Here is a 7,872-nt window from a genome sequence, read left to right on the forward strand (position 1 = left end):
ATGAAACCACCAATTTGTTTCTGCAAATTTTCGTCGAGGTTGAATTGATGAGAAACTTGGAATATAAAATCAAAGAAACAAAGTTCTGATGCCTAAGTCGGGATAGAATTCTAGGTCCTTATAACTGTGGTTAGAGAGGAATTAACCTGAAAAAGGATGGAGACTTGGCTACTTATAGGCAAAGAAGAAGTAAACCCTCGTGTCTAGGTTCGTTTAATCTTGGAGTAGGGTTGTACCATGCTTGCAACATTGATGTGGAAGCATTATGCATAGTCGTTGCAGAAGATGCACCCTTTAGACGTCTTTAGTATGCTTTTTTTTTTTTTTTTGGCAGTTCTCGCCAAGTGTAGGGATTGATAGGCGGGCCGATATTATAAATAAAGTCAGGGATGCACTGAGGGAAGTTTAGCCTTGCGTCTCTAGCAAGATCGTCGCCAAGGCTAGGAGCTCTCTTTCTTCAACAATTAAGTTGACACCCCCATCTAAGAAGTTCTCTCACCCTCAACTAAAGTCCTTTCGCAACAATTCCGGCCTGAATAACCACATCATGTGTTATCGTAATGCCATGACGTTGTACAACAACAACGATGCCTGGATTTGCAAAATGTTCCCATCCACGTTAGAAGATCCCTCCATGAGATGGTTCTCATAATCACTAGCCCATTTTATCGACTGCTTTGAAAGCCTAGCCGACATCTTCACACACCCCTATTCAGTGTATCGTGATGTCCGCAAATGTCATGAAGCCATATTTAGAATGGTCACTTGAATCAAAGATGAAAGTCTTAGGGTTTCCTCAAAGCGATTCGCGCGGAATTAGCTAAAGTAGAGAAACCTGACGATAGACTTGCCACCATAACTTTCAACTAGGGACTCTATTTCCACTCAGCCCCCTCCCAGAAGCTGAACAAAAAGAATTATGATTACGCCACTTTGGTGGAGTGTTTTGATGTGGCAGACCATTTCACTGACTGGGAAAACTGACTGGGAAAACTAGACCCGAAAAAAGGTCCCCGATCAGGGCCACAATGGATGGTTCTATCGAAAGTGGGAAGATCGCGATACTTCATCTCCCTATCCTTGTCGGAATGATAGGTAGGGACGCAAGGGCAGATCAGCTCGCCCCAAGCCAAGGCAATACACTGCCTTGAACATTATCATCAATGACATCCTTCATAGCATCAAGGATAAACCTTTCCTTAAGCGGCCAAAACCCCTCCCAGAGCATCTAACCAAGAAAAGGCTGAACGAATACTGCTCCTTCCACCAATGGACTGGTCAGGCCACTTGAAACTGTCGTACGCTAAGAGACCACATTGAGGAGCTCTTCAACCAGATATATTGTTGGGAGTTCGTTAAGAGCAAATCTAGGAAAGAGAAATCTGCTAGAGGGAAAGGCCATGGTAAGTTCGACTGCCATGAGCTTACTAATGATGAGAATGATTGGTGTCTAGCAAAGAAGCCCACCCTCAGCATCAATTGCATCTATGGAGGACAGAGGATGCTCAAGGAAAGAAAAGTTGGCAAACCTAAGCAAAAAAGGGGAGCTCCAACTACTTTGAGGTGGACCGTCCTCAAGCCCCACCATATTGGTTAAGAGAACCCTTAATGTTGAACTACACGTGGTTTGATTCTTCGATGAAATGAGAAGATATATAGGCCATCCGTTTCAAATTCAACCACATTAATTTCAATGTCGCCTTCTGCACTTAGACAAGTGCATGGAGAGTTCATCTCCTTAACGCCTTACAATAGGCTATTCGTCAGAGATGATCCCTGATGTAACACTTATGTTGTATCATCTTTTAATTAGAACTACACCAGTGATTTGATCTTTCTTCCAAAGATATTTAGGGAATCAATCACGTGCTCTTATCAATTCAACATTCTTTTACGAATAAGAGTTTAATGTTTGATTATGCTACATCTTTTGTTTGTTTGTTCATTCTTTTCTTTTTTGCGGTGTAGGGGATACCTCAAAATCACGAATAGCACACATCTTTGAAACTTTGCACAATTGCAAGTTTACAAATTCAAAGTGATAGTGTTAGAGGAGTCACCTATAGAGCATTATGTGGTGTGAGCCATATTAAGCGCGGTTATGATAGGCAGGCTATGGGCACGAGGACATAGCTTCCTAAATCGGTAGTTCAACGTACAATCCAACCTTCAAAAGTTTAAGCAACCTAAGGGTTATGGGTTGTAACTCAAACCTAGGCTCTACACTATTCGAAGAATAATTAAAAGGGCGATCCAGATCAAATAATCCAACAGAAACATTAAAGACATCTGGAAGACATTCTAGGTACAGCTCGATGCTTTCTGATTTTTAGTTTGCTCAATACATTAAAGATTTCTCATGGGCTTAATACTTAGTATAGGAGTGAGGTGGTACTCTAACTATTATAGTGAAAATACCTATAAACACTACGTTGGGGAGGTGATATTCTTCTGAATCAACGTTACCTTGGGGGTGTCAAGCTCTATCCCGAGCTTAAAAACTTACCTGTTTTTCACCTTAGTACTCTATACTCCGAAGTTAGCTTACTTCAAAAAAATTAGCTGACTAAACTATATTCCACAATGTGGAAACAAAAAAGAAAAATCCTACTCATTCTACTCTAACAGGCTTAAAGATCTACGTAGGACTTCTTAATTAAATACGATCAACATGCAACAGGTTGATTCATTCAAAGGAAAAGTGCAAGAACCCAAGTCCTGTGACTCGGGCAAATTTTTCAAATTACGAAAGGGACAAGCCTTTTCCTTGGCCAAATAAATTGTCTCAGAATTTGTGGAATTAACCCTACAGTTACATCTCAGAAATAGTCATGACATCGATAGCCTTACTTGTATCTACAGCGGACAGATCTTCATAGGGAATCCTTGAAACAACAAACTCTTTCGGTATCGCCTCAAAGTCAGAACTTGACTCAACCTCTTCACAAACCTCTAATTCTACGACCTCCCCTGCCAATCGGGAAAGGATTGGCAAGTTTGCTTTTTGGATCTCTGTCATTTCGTGACGAGCATCCCATTCATTGTGATCGTCCATGGCTTGTTGCCGCTTCAACCATTGCGTGGATTTTGGTCAACTTCGCCTCATTATCGTCCATGGCTTGTTGAAAGGCTTCAATGTGAGCTTCTTCCCCCAAGCCGCACTCCGCCCAGCTCAAACTTAATAATGGACCGATCAGCATCCCATATGCTTCGTTCTGCCGCAGAATCCGTTTTGCGTCGTTCTTGGCCTTAAGTGCTTGAGCCGACTTCGCCTCAAGTTTGGCCATCTTTGCCCCAAGCTCATCATCCTTCTTCTCTTCATGACGTAGTTGCTGGACATAGTTATCTCCTTCTACACCCCAAGCTATGTCCCTTGTTCTTTGGCCAAAAGCTTCTCTAGCTTCGCATGTTTCCCTTGAAGCTGTCTTACCAACTTGATTCTGCCACCGATCTCACTCTTGTAAGCTGCCTCTAACTTACATATTTTTTCCGTTTAGCTCAAGACTGCAGCTTCTGTCAAAGCATTAGCCTGATTTTCCATATTCGTGAAAAAAACAAGATAACGAACTAAAGGAAGCAGCCTCAAATTATTAAAAAAAATGAGGAGGACAATGCGTGATCGGCTTTGATAGTAATTCTTCACCCGATGGTTAGACTCTGCAATCACTTCTTCAAAGTCGGTGGGGGAAATTGTCAAGCAGATCAGAGCCTGAGTGTGCTAACCACTTTGCAACCGTAGACGGGCTCGATTATTACATGAGAATAGGCTCCTCTCACGGCAGCATCGGAAGAACTTGATGTTCTGGGAGATGAGGAGGAAGTCCAGCGGAGTTGCTTATCATTACTTCGCTCCCCAAGAATAGGAGTACAATGCCACTCAGAAATTACCCCTTGGATAGGAATAGGGGCAGGGTCATCTTGTTTTTGTTATTGTTGTTGTTCCACGACTGCATGAACCTGGTTTTGAGGAACTTCAACAAAATCTTCACCGCCGCTTAAGTAAAGTCTCCCTTCCTTTTCTTCCCCAACTACCAAAGCATGCTGCTGTTCCGCCTCGAGTAGCCTTAGCTTGAATGAAGTGGGATCCCGAAAGTCAAGCACCGTGTCAACTCTCCTCTCCCTTGAGGAATGTCACAACTTCCCCCTACACCAGACTTCTTTTTGGAAGGCCTAACATCATGGGCTTTCTATGTGGTACCCTCAGCAGGTCGTTTCCTCTTCTTTTTCTCCGACTTCGGAACTCCTACAATTTCACCAAATCCTTCCTATCTTTACCTGCCCTTGGATGCGATGGCTGGAACAGTGATCCACAATGGCATCTCTACCGTCTTCTCCAAGTCTTCTGGTGCAATAAGCCACTTCCAGTTCCGATGTTCAACTGGGATGACTTTGAAGGTCTATCAATCAGTTAAGGGCGGTGCCGACCGATACATTCCACATCATTATCACATGAAAGAAGATGGAGATCCTAAGATATTTACAGAAGATATTTCGGAATCATCTTACTGCTGAATTCGAGTCATCTCACCTCAAGATCAGCATATCTGACGGCCAAAATTAATCGAGAAAGCAATTGACAGTCCCTTGCTCCCCGTCCACACGCAACTAAGACATCCCTATCCCTACGATATTAATGGCATGCTTATCAAGACTACACGCTTTAATCCAGAACGTCTCGATTACTTTGAAGCATTCATAAGGTAGAATAGACATGCTTCAGAAGATTTTAAAACGGTATGTATTCTAATTTACTCCTAAATGAATGATCTTTGGATAACTACCATTCTCAAGGGAAGAAGTCTTTTTTAAATACATAGTTAGGAGCATCAGCCTTGGAGTGATGTGGAGGCCTCACTTCAAAATCTGCTGGGAAAGAAAATTTGGCTTTCACCTTTCCAATGCAACAAGGCCTTGTTTGTTTGTCAGAACGAAGAGGAGGCAACAAAAATTGCTCAACTTGGAGTTCTAGCCATGAATAAGTTACCAGATGTGGTGTTGTCTGGATGGTGGGACAGTATCAAATCAAACCACAGAAAGGTGGTTAGTTATGGTGGATGGATTGCTCTGGAAGGTTTACCGCCGCACCTTTGGACCAATGATTTTTTCCAAAAGATTGGCGATGCATGCGGTGGTCTGGTAGAAGTTGACCGTGGAACAACTAACTTTGGTTTTTCGCTTAAAGCAAAGTTAAAAAATCAAACCCAACAACACTGGCTTTATTCCAGAGTTCGTAAATGTGGCAGATGGAGAATCAGTATTCAGGGTAAAAATCCGTCAACTTTCGCCAGCAAAGAGACCTAATCTTTCGGCAGCAGATTGTGGGGTAACCAAAATACCAAATGGCTCTTTGAAGACTAAAATGAAGTTACAGAGGATCACCGGAATTATCCCTCCGGCGAAGGCAGCTTTACAACAGACTGCCCCTATATCGGGGACACGTGTCTGCTTTCAGATTGGAGAATTTGAATGCCCTGTCACTGTTGGATCTGAAAGAAAGCAAGCAAGGTGAGCAACAACGAGCAGAACAACTGACAGAAGCGGCGGAAATGACAGAAGCGGTGGATTCCACAAAAGGAGCAGAAAAGGCAGTTGCAAGGGATTATTTTAATAAATCAAAAGAGAAGGGAAGTCACAAAGAAGTTTTCTATTCGGATAAAGGCAAGGGCTTGGAGGTATGTGGGACAGATGGTGGCGGTGGTATTTCCACCGAAGGAGCACAAAAATCAACGAAGGGGTTTTATTTTAATAGGACAAAAAGGGAGGTTAATCTCAAAAGTGGTCTCTTTTGGATTAAAGAAAAGGTATTGGAGGCAAGTGGGCCTTCCATTAATAAGGAGATTTCTTTATATGACTCTGCAAGGAGGGTGGGTCTTGACCCACAAAATCTTTTTGCTGGGTCATGTCTAGGCCCAATTAATTTAAATTTCAATGGGCTGAGATTTCAACTACAAGAAGGAAAAGTTTTGTCAACCATGGATAATATGCAGACATCCCTGTTGGTGGAATCAAAGCACTCGAATTGGTTGACAATAGGAAGCAGCAATTCAAAGTATTCAACAGTGAACAAATCTCACCACCTTTTGGCTAAGGAAGCTCATCGCAGAGGTGTTTCAAGAAGAACCCCAATTTGTTTCAAATTGAATTTCCTTGGGAGATTTGGCGAATCTGATAAATGTGGAAAAAGACTGAAGCTTTTTCTTCCAGATCAGTTCGGATCTTATCAGACTCCTTTCGAGAAGCCTAAACTGAAGGAAATTCAATCTCCCAATCTCACTTTCTTAAATATTGTTTGTGAACAGATGGAAGATAAGGAGAGTGATGTCGATGAAGTTCCAATAAGGCCATCGGGCAGGTTGATTGAGGAGGAATCATCTGAACAAAGGATGAGGTTGACAGAGGATCTTGGTCTGGATTATTCTCAATTATCAGATTTTGTTGAAGATGAATACATGTCACAATCATCAGATTCAGAGGAGGAGCTTGGTGATTTTTCACAAGACGAAAAAGAAACCTTCGATGTTTTTGATTGCTTTAACGATGTGTTTCACAATCTCTTTACTGATACAACAATGGAAACAAGGACGACGTTGGATGAGGTACCTTCTCAGTCGCATCATATAGCAGATTTAGACACTGTGGAACAAGTTGAATACAAGGATACTGGAAAAAACAAGAAACTGTTAAAGTACAGCAGGAGGAAAAGGTCGGCTTGCGTATCAGTCAAACGTGAAGCACAAAACCGAACTACCAAATTCATGTCAAATATGAAAGTTTCTTTGGTGCCACTGAAAAGGTCTTTATTTCATGAAAGGAATACTGGGAAAGTCATTGTTAGCAAGCTTGTGGGTGGAAACAAGGAAGAAAAGAAAATTCAAAGGGGCATTGTCAGATTTAATGAAGATAATTAGCTGGAATGTTAGAGGATTGGGAAGTAGGCAGAAGAGGTTGATTTTGAAACAGCAATTCAGGCGCTTAAAGCCCGATATCATTATTTTACAAGAAACAAAGAAAGAATCAATTGACAAGTCGCTTGTCGCTAGTGTTTGGGGAAGCAGATTTAAAGAGTGGATTTATGCCCCTGCTCAAGGAAGATCTGGGGGTATAGCTGTGATTTGGAACACCAAACACATCTCGGTTATTGAATCTTTGGTTGGAGGTTTCTCTGTCTCCATAAAAATTAAAGCCCTCAATGGGTTGGACTAGTGGTTATCTGGTGTTTATGGTCCCTGCAAAAATAGAGAGCGAAGGGAGTTCTGGGAAGAAATGGCTGGCCTTTACGGTCTTTGCGGACCAAGATGGTGTGTATGAGGAGATTTTAACGTGGTGAAATTTGTAAATGAGAAATCAAATGGGGGAAGAATGACTACAAGCATGAGGAATTTTAATGATTTCATCCAAGATACAGAACTCAAGGATCTGGAGTTGCTCAATGCTTAATTTACTTGGTCAAACTTCAGAGAAGAACCTGTGTGTCGGAGGTTAGACAGATTTTTGTTCTCGGTAGGTTGTGAAGCGATTTTTCCAGAGGTAAGACAAATGGCTTTGGCAAAGGTCACTTCGGATCATTGTCCAATCCAACTAGATACTAACAAGGTGAAATGGGGACCAAGTCCTTTCAGATTCGAAAACATGTGGCTACAGCACCCAGATTTCAGGAACAATTTCAAACAATGGTGGCAATCTGAGCAGGTGGAGGGTTGGGAGGGTTATAAATTTTTGTACAAGTTAAAAGCTATCAAAAGAAAGTTGCAAAGATGGAGTAAGGAAAGTTTCGGTGATGTCGAGAAACAAATTAAGGATGTTGAGGCTAGCATAGAGGATTTAGATAGGAGAGAAGGTTGGAAAGGCTAGATGTTGCTGCCAAAAGAAAGA

The 7,872-nt window shown here is 41.9% G+C and overlaps 1 long non-coding RNA gene and 1 pseudogene across 1 annotated transcript; one reads left to right on the forward strand and one right to left on the reverse strand.

Annotated features, from left to right (window-relative positions):
- Positions 1-2,697: 2,697 nt before the first annotated feature.
- On the reverse strand, positions 2,698-4,820 carry LOC148690589 (uncharacterized). The gene is made up of 2 exons (XR_015956447.1): positions 3,644-4,820; positions 2,698-3,529 (listed from the first exon to the last, which is right to left on the reverse strand). It is a non-coding gene; the product is annotated as an uncharacterized LOC148690589 (long non-coding RNA).
- Positions 4,821-4,824: 4 nt separating this feature from the next.
- Positions 4,825-7,062, forward strand: LOC148690590 (uncharacterized; annotated as a pseudogene).
- Positions 7,063-7,872: the final 810 nt, after the last annotated feature.

Source organism: Pyrus communis, chromosome 15 (assembly GCF_041283825.1).
Source record: "Pyrus communis isolate YQ-2024b chromosome 15, ASM4128382v1, whole genome shotgun sequence".
NCBI classification, from domain to species: Eukaryota; Viridiplantae; Streptophyta; class Magnoliopsida; order Rosales; family Rosaceae; genus Pyrus; species Pyrus communis.